At 35.9% G+C, this 17066-nt stretch overlaps 1 long non-coding RNA gene across 2 annotated transcripts in view; it reads left to right on the plus strand.

The window, feature by feature from the left end:
- Positions 1-1842: 1842 nt before the first annotated feature.
- LOC105195795 overlaps positions 1843-17066 on the plus strand; it is a 255143-nt gene continuing 239919 nt past the window's right edge. The window contains exons 1-2 of one of the 2 annotated variants that reach the window (XR_005574656.1): positions 1843-2628; positions 3211-3258. This is a non-coding gene — a long non-coding RNA (uncharacterized LOC105195795). The remainder of the gene's footprint in view (positions 2629-3210; positions 3259-17066) is intronic. The other variant, XR_005574657.1, reaches the window with a different exon arrangement.

The following is a 17066-nucleotide window of genomic DNA, read 5'->3' on the forward strand; positions in this document are numbered from 1 at the left end:
AATATGTTCCTGCAATCTCCTAGTATTGTATATATTGGTATGACTTTAATCTTCACTTTTTAAAATAAATGTTGTATTGATGATTAATATTATTAAAATATATTATTAATATTATTAAAATATAGAAAGTGCTTTTTTGTTCCTTCATTTATATTTGTAATTATCTCTACTTTTAATCTTTTTGTCTTATTAATACTGAATTTATTAATATTGCATTAACAAGACTATGCTGTGAATTTAACAACATTTTTTTCTATGTGTGCATTTGGTTACAGAATACACTGTAAATTCAAAGTCCATTATTAAATTTAACGTTTTTACAATAACAATGATGTTGCTTGCATAACTTTTAAGCTGTTTCTTTTCAGAGATTGTGTAATTAGAATCCGAGAAAAATGTAAACTTTGAAAAATATTTTTTTCTAACCAAAGTGATACATATAAATTCTCAGAAAAAATAATGATATCAAAATTATGCAATTTAATTCCATCTAAGTGATATGTATTGTTAAAAAATGTTTGAAATCTTTTAATTGTGCTAATTAGAAAAAGGATATATTATTTGAAATATATAACATTGTTATACAACTTTTAACAATTAAAATCCAAGTGGTTGTATCTTTGTATTTTAATTTAAAAATCTTTCTATTCCAATCTAAATAGTTGTAGTTTTATTTCATAAAAAAACTGATATTTTAATAAATAGAACCGAAATGATATCTTTATTTTTTAAATAAAATATAAGTGATAGTATATTTAAATTTTTTTAATTGAAATCTAAATGATACTATTTTCGTACTTTGATTAAAAAATTTCTTCTTCTAACACAATATTAATTTAGGATGTTCTAAGAATCATTCTGGGAACCTCCTGGGGACTGTCTCTCCCATCTTTCTGTTTTGAACTCTTTCCCCTTTTTTTTCTTTTTTTTCCATATTTTAAAACTCTTCTCTTCCTTCTCCGTTGTTTTTTTATTTTCTTTTTCTTTTTTATATCCAACGTTTTATAATATCCATCCATCTATTACATGTGACTTTTACTGAAAGACAGAAAAGAAAATAATGTTTTATTAAATAAAGTTTTATTTCTATATTGAAATTTCAAAATACTACTCCTAAATTCAACGGTTGTTAAAATTTATAAAATTTATAATTACATTCTTTTGTATGTACATATTTGCTCTATTTTCTTTTTCTTTCATTTTTCACTTTAAACTATTTCTTTCTTTGTCTTTTCTTCTTTAAACATTGTTTTTTTTATAATTTTTTTATATAAATAAATTTTTAACTTAGGTAAAAAGTTAATAAATCAAAGTCAATAAATAATTTAGTTCACGTGTTTTAAAAATAACTAGTTAAAGTTAAAAATTAACTATGTTAAGAGAGTTAAAAGTTATTAATTTTATTATTTAATTTTGAATTTTTCAATTACCAACCCTGCAAATACGCATTACGAGAGTTTGTAATACAATGTGATGTAAATGGATCTCTCTAAAAGTCGCTGGTCAAGAGACGCGGTAGTGTCTTGCACCAAATAACGCACAACATTACCCGAAGCTTCATGTGCACGCCGTCAGTTAAAGCCCCCTACTTGAGTTGATGACCGCGCAGGGCGCACACGGCCGCTCGGTCATTCATACGATTCACGCTAACCGAGACGCACGTGTTGTACGCGGCGAGTTTACGTCACGCAAGGTCAACGGACGCAGACGTCATGCGTGGTGTCGACGACCGCCTTCCCACTCTCCTCGTAAACAGTGGTCGCGACGACTCCGGAGTCCGGACTCCGGACTCGGCCGCTCGACTATCTCCGTCGCAGTACGGCAATAGTCGCCGAGCGCAGCCGCAGACGCCGCAGGCGCCATCGTCGCTCACTCCGGCCGCCATTACTCGTGTTGTGCCGCCAACTGAACGTACGGCGTATCGCTTCCGTGTTTTTCGTACGTTCCAAGTTTTGATTGCGTACGAATAAGTGCCGATGTAATAACGGACGATTATTCCGATACACAGTGTCGTACGTGGAAGTGATCGTATTCGTTTACGAAGCGCAGGCATCGTGTCGCGTGGCTTCGTCGAGATTTCGCGTGCGTTTGTTCGCTCGGAAACGTGCAGTGAAATATCGCGAATGACGCGTGAAACGTTGTGTTAGATATGCACAAGATCGGTGAGTGAGTGTGTTTCGTTTCTACGCATCATGTATAATGTACGTTTGTATTCGGACGATCTCGTCGTCGTCAGTCGTCGTCGGTCGTTGTCTCTCGACTGATGTGTCGCGCCGGCCGTTCGTTTCTCCTTGTCCCGTCATATTTATTGTTGTTTAGTCGAGCGTGCCATACTTTTCGCGTTTTCGAAAATTATATTCGTCACTTGCGAATGTAGCAGCGGACGACTATAACACACGATCGTGTAGCATGATGCGTAGAAACGATTGCGTTCCAAGTTCCGTTAGCATCTACTGCATCGCGACAAGCTGAATTCTCGCCAATTCTTGCGTGTGTTTTGCCTGTTATTTACGTTGAAAACACTGATATATTTGCGTATAGTGTGTTAAGCCGGTATTACATTTGTCGTACGATTTGAGGAGAGCAGCAAACGAAAAGACGATATCCGTGGAGCAATTTGAGTACGGGGTGAGTATATTATTTTATTAACATATCTCTTTGTTTTCTGTGATCATATTTTCACTTCAGTTCAGTAAAAATAGTAAAAAGCATTTGTATAGTCATGTTTGTCAAATTTATAAAATATAATGTACACTATTTACACGTGAAGAGTCATTATAGTATTGTTTGTTTTGTTTTCTGGGTCTACTAGATTACTTCTAGTTTACTTCCTCTTCTACGATTCTTTTCCAGAGTTCCTCTATCTTAACTTAAGCCTGTTCTACAATAGCAGTAAACACAAGATGTAACATTGTAACGTAAGAAATAAAAATTTTTATTTGCTTACAAGCTCTTAAAAGCAGGCCTTATAACCTTACAGTCTTGTGTTTATGCTATTGTAGAACATATTGTAGAACAGGCTTTAGAGATAGCCAGGTCTGTCTCGAGTAGACCCAGGACAAACAAAACGAACAATACTATAATATCACAAATTGAATTGATCCTTAATTCAATAATGACGCTACGAGCACCTTAAAAATTTGTAAATATTTTAACTATTATGAAAATTCTTTATATTTATATAATAATTTATGTTTATTACATTTTTAGAATCAATAGGACAGGACACATAGCAGCAGCAACGACAGTAACAAGTGAGTGAGTAAATTAAATGAACAATTTGTTAAATAGAGCTTTGTTATTGTTATTCAAGTATCTCTCTGTTTGAAAATAAATTTGGTTATTTTCAGTGAAAGTAATGTAGTTGGCGAAAGTAAAAATTACTGGAGTTTTGGGTTTAATGTCTTCTACCTGTGAAACCAATAGATCAATATGATCCCAATGGTCTAAAATTATTTTTAGGTTAAAAATTGTGAACATTTTAATGTTACCACAAGCTTGTAACATTGCAGAAATCTTTTGCAGCTTTCATGCAATTTTACAACAATATTTTACTGTAAAGTTTATGCAATATGTTCCCACAATTTTTGAGTACTGTATAGATTGGTGTGATTCCAACCTTTTCTTTTTAAAACAAATATATTGATGATTAATATTATAAAATATAGATTATAATAAAGTAATATTATTATGAACACAGTTATACGTTTTTGTATCTGTATAATATATTCTACATTTATTGCTTTGAGTAATTTTAAATTAAGCTATTATTGTTTCTTTTATCATGTAGGCAGATACTTTAGTTTGTACAAATGTCTGGATTATTTTAAACTTTTGACACATAAAAAACAAATTACATACATATTTTTAAATCTAATAATTATCTTTCTGACGTATTCAACGTTAAGTATCCAACTATTTGAGACAAATGTAGAATATATTGTACAAATACCAAAGAAAGTGTATAATTGTTCTCATAATGCATATCACTTTACTATAATAAACCACATTTTAATAATATTAATTATTAATATAACATTTTTTATAGAAAATGAAGGCTAGAATTATAATTTATAACCAACACTGAAATATTGAAGAAATATTGCATAAATCTCACATTGAAACATTGTAATATTGTATGGAAGTTACAAAAGATTTGCAATATTACTATAAGCTTGCAATAACGTTAAACCTGATAATATTTATGACGTTTTAGACTATTTGGGATTGTCTACTGGTTTTACTGGTGGAAGAAACAAAACGCAATGGCAGTAATTTTTACATCTGCATTATTTTTACTAGTAATAACCAAACCCATTTTCGAACAGACTAAAAGTCTAATAAACACAAACAGTTTGGATTATTTAAATGATTAGAACAAATATATTTTGAGTAATTTAAAGTAACTATATTTGTACTTTCATACACAATCACGTATTTGCATTAATAAAAAGTCACTCGTGTTTGATTAGCCGTGTCACGAAATTTGCTTCATGTAAGTCTGATATTCAATATTTGTTTAATATTATTCTAAGAATAAATGTACATATTAATAGTACCATTTAAATAACTTATTTACATCAAACAAATAATATAATTATTTGTTTTGATTACAGTCTAATTTGATTATAGTCTAAGATTATTAAAAGTTTTTCATATACATAAAAAACTTTTAATAATCTTAGACTATAATCAAATTAATGTATAATTAAATTTGATGTATATAAATTTTTGATGTTTGTTTTTTTGTATACCATTAAAAGTATATTATTATTAACATTATAAATTAAAAGTTAAATAATAAATACTTTATTATTAATATTAAAAAGTTGAATAATAAAGTTAGAAAGTTAATTTTTAACATAACTTTGTTAATTTAAATGATTTAATTTTTAACTTTAACTAGTTATTTTTTAAACACATACACTTTAATTCATTAACTATTTTAATACGTTAAAAATTTATTTATATAATTTAATTTAATTTAATTTAATTAAAAAAATATATTGATTTACCTAACTCTGATTGCAAGAAACTATTATTTTTATAATTTGAAAAAATTACGAATAATTTGATGTAATAATACATAACAGAAGTAAAATTTTATGTATATTTGAAGAATGTACATATAGAGTATTTCAAAACGTACGAATTAAAATATTAAAGCAAACTATTTTATTTATTAATTAATTACTTAATTTTTTGATACTTGAGAGCACTGTGTTTTCATAATTCCGTCGCATTGAACGATTTCAACTGACTTTTCACTGATTGCGACCGAAGCGCTCGCAATTTGTCCGCCAACTTCAGATAGTTGAAAAGGGCGAGGTGAATGGCGAGTCGCGTACTCGAATAACGACAAGTCGCGATCAATCTTTTGTTAGTAAAACGTGCGTTTTGCGGAATTTGCATGATCGAAATTTGTGCTATTATTGTGCTGAATACTAAATCCTATATCACTCTCCTTCGCCTCTCTGTATTTTCGAACGAATCGTCACGTCATCGCATCGCGTCGTACAGTCCCTGCTCTCCATGCACGCGTTGCTGCGCTTTTCACGCGCGCAAAAAGGAATCTCTATTTCTTGTCTGTTTACACTGCTGAACGGGCGCGTTTGAACAAAACACGTATTTGATTGGAGTAATTCATAGAGACACGCATTTGCGATAGAGTATGCACGGAAAGAAAGGGTCGACCGTCACCATGGCGTTTTGTTTCTTCCATCAGTAAAACCAGTAGACGATTCCAAATAGTCCGAAACGTCATAAAAATTTTCAGGTTTAAAATTGCGGACATTTCAATGTTGCCGCAAGCTTGTATTATAGTAACATTGCAGAAATCTTTTATAACTTCCATACAATATTACAAATGTTTCAATGTTTCAATGTAAGGTTTATGCATTGCTTCTTTAATTTTCTTTGCTTAAAAAGTATAAAAAACTGGATAAGAAATAATAGAAACGTATAGAAAAATAGAAATTGTATACATGTTGTTTTATCCGAACCTAAAGATTTCTATCAAATTTCTATATGTTTCTATCATTTTCTGTACTATGATTTTTTAAGCAGGGTTATGATTCTAACTTTGACTATAACAAATGTTATATTAATGATTAATATTATTAAAATATGGATTTTTTTATTTTAAACTTTTTCTCTTTTTTTTTCCCTTCTTTTCATCTGCATCTTTTTTCCGTATTTAAAAACTCCTTTCTTCCTTCTCCTTTTATTTTTCATTATTTTATATCTTTCCTTTTTTATATCCAACGTTTTATAATATCTATCCGTTTGTTATGATTTTTCTTGAAAAAAAAAAAAATTTTTTTATTAAATAAATTTTTATTTTTACACCAAAATTTCAAAACATTACACGTAATTCAGCAATTATTAAAAATGTATATTATTTTTTTATGTATATTTACTCTTCTATTTCCCTTTTCTTTTATTCTTTATTTTAAACTCTTTCTTTCCTTTGTTTATCCTTTTCTTAAAATTTTTTCTTTTATAACCTTTTTTTACACAAATAAATTTTTAACTTTGGTAGCAAGTTAATAAATTTAAAGTTTATGTGTTTTAAAAATAATTAGTTAAAGTTAAAAATTAAATTATTTAAAATTAACTTAAGTTAAAAGTTATCAACTTTATTATTTAACTTTAAATTTTTTAATTACCCAACCCTGCAAATGAGTTACGAAAGTTTGTAACATGGTGCGATGTAAGAAGTCGTTGCGGTAGTCTTGCGCAGCGAGAAAGACTTCACATAATCGAAAGCGCGCGTGCACGCCGGTTAAAGCCCCCTCACTCGGGTCGTTGATCGCGCACAGCCCGTAAGCCCGCGCACATGTGCGCCGTCTAGGCCACCTCCTCACTCTCTTTGGCCGACGGAATTAATAACTTTTAGCTGAACTTAGTTAATTTTAAATGATTTAATTTTTAACTTTAACTAGTTACTATTAAAACACATAAACTTTAATTTATTAATCTTTTTACTTTAATTTATTAACTTTTTACTAAAGTTAAAAGTTTATTTGTATAAAAAAAGGTTATGAAAGAAAAAGTTTTAAGAGAAGGATAAACAAAGAAAAGAGAGAGTTTTGGACTATTTGGGATCGTCTACTAGTTTTACTGGGGAAAGAAATGAAACGCAACGCCAGTAATTTTCACTTCTGCCAACTGCATTATTTTTATTGGTAATGTCGAAACTTATTTTCAAACAGAGGATGAATCATCTTGCTTGATACTAGGATCCATTGGGTTGTCGTGCACACTGTTGCCCGTGAACGCGAAACAAGTGAGCTTTGAGCGCACTTTTAAATATGTAATTTTTAATCTAAGAATAAATATCTTTCAAATAATGCGATTGAGTTTGTCGTAAGAACAATATGATATTAGAAACAAGAATACGGTCTTAAGAATAAAATATACTTTGCACAGATATATTTATTATTGATTTGATGCAAGTAAACAGTTGTAATTGAAGAGAGCATTTCATACTTAAATGAAAACAAATAGCATTTAAGAATAGAAATATACGTGAATTAAGAATTTATTTGTTTGCGCGCATAAATATACCGTTCTCGTGTTGAAGCTACAATATCTTTCGGTGCTTCATTAGTACGAGAAAAGACAGCGAAAGCTATGACAGTTTATAACCGCGATAAAAATTTATTCATTCGAGATAACATAAGCAGACTACCAGCCTTTGCTCTATTCAAAGTGTAAACTAATTTCTTGGCGAATCTACGTGAATGATAAAAATGGCATTGTTGCTCATTGTTATACATGGGGTAGGGATTAGAAGAGCAGTCGCGTTAGTATTGTCATTACTTTTTGTCGACAATATTGCAAATTGCAAGCATCGTGTCTCGTGCTAATGGCGCTAATTATACTGATTGTGAGATATAATAGTAGGTACGGTATGTACCAGACATACCTTTCGCATAGCTTCATTAATTGCAGAAAAAAACTATTTTACAATACACAATTGGTACATTAATTTACTATAGCTCACGCGTTTATAGAGCAATGTTGATAGCATGTTAAACGTCCGTGCCGGGTATATCAGAGAAACGCGATGCATGTGTACAAAAAAGGGCATTATTTTTGTGCTTGTGCTTTTTAACACAGCGCGCCCTTTTGCCTCGCGAAAACTCACTACACCTTCCATAAGTAATATCCGGATGAAATAAAATTGTAGCGCTTTGCGCTATGTGTCGGGCCAGGTACTCGCCACAGATCATCCCCTCAGGGTTCTTCGTTAAGCGAGAAAATTTTAAGGTTGCCGTATAAAACTGCGACTAAAGCCGGCGACAAAAATCCTCGAGTTATGGGGCCAGGCACACCGTTTTACCGTGCAAGCATGCAGGTCGTTTCGTCTTCCATAGAAAAGTAGCAGAGAGGCGCGAAGGCTATTTCTTCCCTCCCTTTTCCTCCCCTCTCTTTCGTCTCTCTGACTATCCAAGCTTTATCCTCTCTCTCGCCCTCATGTCTACACCTTTACTTCCCGCTCTCGAGTCGCTGCCTTTCTTCCCCGTATGCAATTCCTATGCATATCTGCGCGTTTCTTTACGAGGAACATCTTTTTTCTTCTGTCGTCGTCATCGTCTTTCTGGATATTCAGCGAGAATATGCGGTTGGCAAGAGAGAGAGAGAGAGAGAGAGTGAGTGAGGGTATTTTCGGTGCTCCGCCCTTAATCGAAAACTAATAACGAATTCGGTTGGACTAGACTAATTAAAAAGTCGCTGTACATAAATTTAACCCAAGTGTAAGAGTGAGATATCTTCATGTCGATTTCTGTACCTCTCTAATGTGCACCAATGTGCGGCCCGGCCGAAATAAGCCGCTCGAAACATCACGCTTTTACAAAGTAACACAAAGTCAGTCGCATTGACAAAGATTTCAAAAGAATTTTTTTTTTCCAATTATTAAGATTGTACCATTGAAGAATCTTGAACAACAGAAGGATGTTTTGCGAAGACAATTAACTAGATTATTTACTGGTCAGTGAGGGGTGTGTTGCACGCTGCGGGAACATTAATCTATCGCGTCGGCGATAATTAAATTTATTCCGTTTCAATTATAATATCACTGACGGACGATGATGTAGACAGCCGGTGTGCGGCGCGCGCGTTTAATTGCAGATGCCGTCAAGTCATGAATTATGAATTCTCGATTTTCCGTGTTCGTTCGACGATTGCAGATCTTTCTTTTTCCGCCGGATCGTTCCGGATCACGCGCTCGCTTTCGATATTTATGCAACGTCGCATCGACGTAACGATGATCGAATCTCGCCTTACTCAGCGTTATGCACCAATGAACTCGAGAAGGCAACTTCATCCGGATTGCCCAACGGGCATTCTGGACTGGTCATTTTGTGAACCGGTTTCGGTTTACAATATAAGTTACGGCGAGAGAAACAGACGGCCGAGATAAGCTGATAAACAAATCTTCCGCTACCGCTCGAGCGATTATTCTTGGCGCGACGCGCGCTTCGCGATCGCGTTACGACGCGGCTACGGGGAACGGCTTTTTAATCGAGGCAATTTGTCGCGCGAGTCGCGCGTCGTTTAATTAATAAAAACGTTGATTTGCTGAAAATTACTCGTTTCGAAAATATTACGGGGCATGCGAGTCCCTCCTAAATGAACTCTATTGAAATTAACGATCTTATCAAGGTGTCGCTTATTAAAACGTTAAACCGCGGCGCGGCGCGCGTATTCCCGCCGGGAATTGATTAAAAACGATGTAAACGGTCGTGCCGCATACTTGCTATCTGGTAGCGTTCGTTAGGAAATACCTGGAAACGCATTTTCACTGAGAGCTAATGTGCCAGTCGATCCATCTTACCCGCGGCGCTAATAAACCCTACCTAATGAATAACGATTAATTTCATTCTTATATCCAGATGTTTTACAAATTTTCTCTGCTGTCTACTAATGTAAATCATATAAACGACGCTAATTGTTGCAGATGAAACAAGAAATAATGTATATGTTTTTTAGAATAGCGTTTATTTAAACTTGAAATGATAGATTGTGCAGATTTGAATTATCGTTTGGATACTCTTTGAAAAAAGATTTGATAAATTGATTACTATGTCAGTATAACTGATGATGATGATTATTCAGTTAACTGATGAAATATCATCAGTTACTGATGTAATAACAATCAGTTTATTGAAACACTCAACAATTTATTTATTTATTTTTTTTTTTTCAAGGGTAGACGAAATAGCAGAAAATTAAGGGTCGGTAAAATGTCTTTGAAATTTAATTCGATTCGTGGCATAAAATATCACAATTTTGGATTACCTACGAGAGAGTTGATTTTGTTGCTTATAAACGCTCGATTCAGTGTGGGACTTTCGTAACAAGAGGGGTTCGCGCTCGTCGTACACGTCGGGCGCAGCGAACACGATTCGAGTTTACGTCGGCTCGTATACCGGTCGCTACCGCGCGCGAATAACGGGAAACCTTGCTTTGCCATACTTATTTCAAGCCGGCGACCATATTTCCATACGCGCGTTCGCCTGCATAGTTTGTGCAACGGCCGATTTTGTTTTGGCGAGTACCGTATTGAGCGAATCGCGTATCGTACAGGAGAGGTGAACCAGGGTTTAACCAGCCCTAACCAGCCGCACGCGAGACGTAAGAGCAAGAGCGAACCGCGGCGCGCGAGCCTAGAGAGATAGAAGCCGCTGTCACTGTCAACACCTAATGAAGGATATATATAAGCCAGGGGAAACCCTGCTAAGAATCCAAGATGGCTACCAGCGTCCCGAAGGATCGCGAGGGAATCCTGTGATTACATTCCTGGCTCACTCCCTTGGCTCTCTCGTCGCCGCCACCCACGCCGGCACGTTTCGGAAGTCCCGTTACCGTCGCTCGCCCTCGCTCTCGCCCTCGCCCTCACCCTCACCCTCACCCTCACCCTCACCCTCACCCTCACCCTCACCCTCACCCTCACCCTCACCCTTACTCTCGCACCCTCACCTTCATTCTCGCTCTCACTCTCGCCACTCTGCCGCCGCGCTGGCGGCGGTACCTTATTTCAGGAACCTTCCGGCGTGTCCTGGATAGTTTTAGAACATCTTCCTGACGTACAAAAGTCTTGTCGTTTGAGCGGAAATTGTAACGCCGTTGTCGCAGCAACCCATGGCACCCCCCACGCGATTATACGCTGCGCGCGGCGCGGCGTCTCGTTAATGCCGTGCTTCCCGCACAACTAGAACCGATTCGTCGTTCGTCAATTTTCTTCTACTTAATTCAACAGTTTAACGGTCAAGTATCAAGATTGTTGCTATTTCGCACGCCAATAATGCAAGTACCAGCTAGCGTACAAGGATAATTTTAGTAAACGCACAGATAATTTGACGGAAGTGTTTCGAGCGCAATAAAATCCGACGTTTCCTGGCAGGATTTAGGACGTCAAATTTTCAAAAGCTTTTATAACAATGGTAATTGCAACGCGAAACTGTTCGTATCACGATAAAAGATCGTGATATTACGCGCAAATATTAACTATCGGTTTCATCTATCGATTATTATGGTCTTACGATCTTTCGTATGTTTCTGTTTTGTTTTGTACACAAAATTGGTGTGCAAAATGATTTATCTGCTTACACTTTTGCTCAACTCACGATGGCTCTTACAAATCGTTCTTAATTTTAGAACGATTCACTACAGTTGGTCATTTGGCGATATTCGAGACAGAAACGTGTATCACTTTTTCTTTTTTTTTGTTTTTGACTTTTTTTCCTTTTATAATTTCTTTTATATTTGACTTAAAATTTTAAGTAAAATTTTATTGAAACGTTATTTTAAATTTTAATATTATTATTAAAGAAATGTTTTTTGTAGTTATAGTTTTTAAAATTAAAATTATAATGTAGCTTGCTGTAATTTATCATCACTATCACCACTATTATTACTCTCTCTCTCTTTCTCTCTCTCTCTCTCTCTCTTTCTCTCTCTCTAATTAATATCTATCTGGTTTTTTATTATATGTGTAAATTGCATTTTACTCAATATTTGAAAAATATCTCGAATATTCCAATGGCACATGTAACGTATACATTCCGAAGCTTTGCGTGTTTGTAGTTGTAATCGATTACTGATTTCGGGTCATCGCCGATGGCGCAGCAGCCGCTTTTATGGCGTGGAAAAACGAAAAACGAACGCTCGTGAGTAATCGCGCTCAATAGCCGGCGTTGTCTTTTTTAATTAAACCTCGTTATGATCAATTTGCTGTACAATGCTAGGTATACGAGCCATCGAATAGCCATCCTCGCGATAGAGAATTGTCGCGACTCGCGATTAGTTGACCGACACAAGAGCGAGAGAAGCGTGCAGTGGTTTTTAATCGAGAATATCGTTCTGACAGCAAAAAAAAAATATACGTGCATCAACGTGATTGCTATATGCTGATGCAGCTCTCTTTCCTGAACGCATACTATATTTTAACATAGTGCTCGTGACAGATGCACGTATTCTTATTTCTGTTGTACACGTACATTGTGTCGATTCACAGTCAAGACCGCGGCGAATATACAAAGAATTCTCATCCTGCTTCTATTACGCAATCTTTCTCTTAGCTATATGTTTCTTTCGTAATATAAGCCCAAATAACAACGGCGTCAAACAGCGATTAAAATGGAATATAAAAAAAAGTCTCGTTTGCGCGCACGGCACAAGATTTACGCAATACTAATTATGCGCGCACGGCAGGAGAAAGCACAAAGGGAAATAATAGCGCTGTCGATCACGCTAATGACCGGAGCAAAGACGAAGATGGGTAGTGGATGGACGGCAGTGATTTGTGTATATATTATACTACAACGCGATCTATAATATATACTATATACAGCAGCCGGCGCGATAAGAGCGATGTTAAGTTACAACGATGAAAATCATACTACAACGTCGTTGTAAAGTTTCTGCCGTCGTTCATTTTCTTGATACGGCGAGAATAATCTAAGGAACGTGGTAATTAAGTGGCAGCTCCGTTGTAAGGTATTAATATTAATGTCGACAGGCGGATATGCATACTGTGTCTTATCGATAAGTCAAGATTATTCTGAGAGACTTGAAAAATGAAAAAAAATATACACAAATTTAACGCGAGCGATAAACGTCGCAACAAATCGCAACAAAATACAAGGACATAGATCGATAAGTTTCACGCCATTCTCTCCAACGATTACATCGTGCGTATGTCATCACGTCACGTATTTCACCAAATGATTCCATATATGGTTCCTAAAATAAATTCTCAAAACTTTATAGTACCAAAATTTGGATCGCAATAATTTATACATCTGCATATGTATATGTTTGGTCGTAAATAAGACGATAAGTCGATTCTTGTTAGAGCTTTCGCGTAAAAACTGAGCTTAGTAATGATTAATTGATGAGAAACTTGAAAATTTATTAATAAATTTTGACATGATCTTATTGTGATACGATATGCATATGAATTTGATAAAAGAAATTTTTTCACAATTGTTCGAGCGCGCGTACGAAATTTCTCTTGTGATTTTTCGCGCGGATATAGGTATCTTTACGGAGTTATATCTACAATATAACTCCGCATCGTTGTCTCTACCGTCGTTTTTGCTCCTTTCAGATTAAATTCGACTTTACGAGCGAGCTTGCGAGGCAAAGTGGTGGCCAGGAAGTTCATCATCATCAAGTCGCAAAGAGCGCTGCGTGACTCTGCCCGAACGTAAAGCGAATTTATATCCTTTACGACTACCGCTCGTTAGCCGCACGATTCAATGACCTTTGCACTTTACTCCTAAAAGTCTATATTCTATGATTTCCCAGAATATAGTACATTACCAGTATATTTAATAGCTAAAGAAATGATCGGTTATCAATTTTTATTTGTATTTATTTTCATTATCATGTTCATTACGCGCGCATGCAAGTTTCTCGTCAAATTAAAATAAGTGTGAAAATAAACACACACACACACACACACACACACACACACACACACATGTGGTTCATAATTGTGTTTCGTAAATTTTCTTTTAGATTTACATAGAAATGTTTGTTTTATTGCTTCTTTTTATGTTCGTTTATATCCTTGGTATTTTATTAGAAAAGCAAAGATGATTACAAGCTGCCGAATCGAAATGTCTTGCTCGCGTCGAACGCTATATTGTAACGAACGTACGTACAACTAAAAGAAAGATAAGATCTCCCATATTCTTTATTTCTTTCCCATTTTTTTCTTCTCTTTCTCTCTCTCTCTCTCTCTCTCTCTCTCTCTTTCTCTCTCCGACGAACGAGCTGTCAGTATCGTTCTATGACGTTCAACACGCCCCTTTTCTGCTGTCGACCTCGATGGCTCTGCTAGTAGCTGCAGTTCACGGTAATTATTCCCCCTTGCACTTTAAATACAGTAATTCCTGAGTTTCTTCGCCGCGTTGTTTATGGTAATTCCCGTTGCCGCTATAAATATTCCTGCAAATACAAAAATTGCAACCCTCGCGCCCGGTACCATGGTACGCGGGCGATGGCCGCTGCTCACGCTACAGGAAATCATCCGCGGATGTTGAAAAGGAGAGTGATATTAGAGAAAAAATTATTAGCGATATTAGAGAAGAAAGCGCGCGGTTATGATATTTGTTGCGAATTATACATTTAGATACTTGTCGGAAGCTGACACGACTAACGGAAATTTCCTGTTCAATACTGGATCATTACTGTTCGTACGGATAAAAACACGATATAACGTAATTAATTACATTTAGATAAGTCTTGTGCACAATACGTTTTTGTGAAAATTAAATTAATAAAATATTAATTGGAAGTGGAATCGAGATGACGACGTAGAAATTTACGCGACAAATTAAAATTACAACGCTAACCTTATTGCAAAAACACTTAAAAATAAAAAAAGATGATACGTATCTAAAATACTACTATATTAATTATTAAAGAAAATATTTAAACTTTTAATATATAATAAGCGTATATAAAATTGCACAAGTTATTGCACTACGAATCATATAATCGAGACATTGAATTATGATTTATGGATCGCAGCGTATCAATCGACGTGAGAACAGGATAAATAACGAATTCCTTCATCGCCGCCGTCCGCGGTCGTCATTATCCGCTTTCCCATTTAGCTGCGGCGGATTCAAACTCACGATTCCATTTCGGTGGGAGACGTCAGTAAATACGTTCGTGCTCGCACGATATTTGCGATAGACAGTCCCTAACGAACAACCGAGCGCGAGAAGACAAACGAGTTATCCGGCCGATTATTGTCTCCACCCACGCGGCCACCACAGGGCTCGATCCTCTCGTCCTTTCTCATTCTCTCCCGGGTACTATCGATCGGTGATGTTAATATTAGATGAGTGAGGCACCTGCCGCCCTCGTTTTCTACCCATTGTCACATACCCCTGAAAGTTTAATCGGCTTCTTCGCCCGACCACCTCACATTGACCTTTTTGTCTTGGAAGCAGCTGCTGCTGTGCCCCGGAGTTACCAGGAAAAAAAAGTGCGACAGTGCCGCTGATTATTTTATACGAGCAGAAATTAGGGAGACACGCCATATCGCTTGATACAACTTGTCACTAGTTTGAACGTTTCTTGTTAGTTCAGGCGAGTTTCATACCGCATTTATAGACAGTTACATTGGCTGCGAGTAATGTTGTTTGTTTATCTTTTTTTTCTTCCAATCTTAAAAGAAAAGATAAACGATCAGTTGAATTATGATTAAAACTAAAACATCCGTCGTTGATACGAGCTGATTACGAGTTAATTAGTGTCGCACAGAACATTGATATCTTTAGAATTAATCATTTTCAGATATGTTACTCTCTTTTTATATTTTTTCTTTTATAATAAAAAATAGATTTTCTTTTATAATAAGAAATATAATTTAATTCCGCGCAAATTTCTTCATTTTATTCCAGTTGTCGAATTCTTAATGAAATACATAACATAAATAATATAAATCAAAAACTTGTGTAACAAGCAAAACTTAACATCTGCACATAGTAAAGCTTTTTTATGTCGAGATGTGTATAAAGCATTTTATCCCTTGCAGAAACTAATTAAAGTCCAATGTAAATAACTTAATTAACAGACATGACAGGTCGCGTTTCTCATCGAGCGTATACAATTTTCCCTTTCTATAGCGAGAAAATTTTAGTCTACGTTGCATCTTTCAAGGAAAGTAAGCGACTGCACGTCTATTCCATTCATTTGCTTAATTATTATACTTCGTGTTCATACGCATGTTTTTGCATTTTATATTTTCGTACAAAATTGTACGTATACTCTCAGACAGACGCGTTTACAATCTTACCGTCGTTATATTAATAATTATTTATAACTTTGCACGTCTTTGCGTAACGAAGCACAGCATGGCGCTTCACATTCTCGAATTCGGCGTACATAATCAAAGGGAGAGGGAGAGGGGGGGGGGAGAAACGCGCTCGCACGTACATCGCATTTTTCCGTTTAATTGCCTGACTCGTACACACCACCGCGATCTCGGAAGCGTAGCTGAACGCATCTCGAGATATGGTGTGGTAGTATTCTGGTCTCTGGTCTCTTGGAGCTGGCGAGAATGTAATTATGAAGCGGAGATCCACAGGACGCGATAGGGTCCCGCGAGCGTGATGGATGTTTTCAGCGTCTGCTCCGCGTCTGCTCCGCATTACTGACTTACGAGCTCGCGAGTATAGACACGTCGTCTCTCTCTCTCTCTCTCTCTCTCTCTTCCTTCTCCAGGCTGCCTCGCTAAGCGCTGCCGATATATGCGCCGACGGTACAACCATTCTATGTAAATCGCGTTGTAAAGGATCCAACACATCGTGGAAGACGACGTGCGCGGCGCGGCGCGCTCCTCAAGAACCACCGTCGCGTCGGTCGCGACTCTTTGACTTGTCCCTTGCAGCAGGACCACGTCCGTTGATGACGTTAAAACGGCTATTCGTACAACTATCCTGACAATCGAGAGTTAAACATTCTAGACAGGCTTCCTGTGTTCCAATATATTGTAGGGATTTTATATATGTTATCTTATATCGTATCCGAGTTAA

The sequence above is a fragment of the Solenopsis invicta genome, chromosome 4 (genome assembly GCF_016802725.1).
Source record: "Solenopsis invicta isolate M01_SB chromosome 4, UNIL_Sinv_3.0, whole genome shotgun sequence".
In the NCBI taxonomy this organism is placed as follows: domain Eukaryota; kingdom Metazoa; phylum Arthropoda; class Insecta; order Hymenoptera; family Formicidae; genus Solenopsis; species Solenopsis invicta.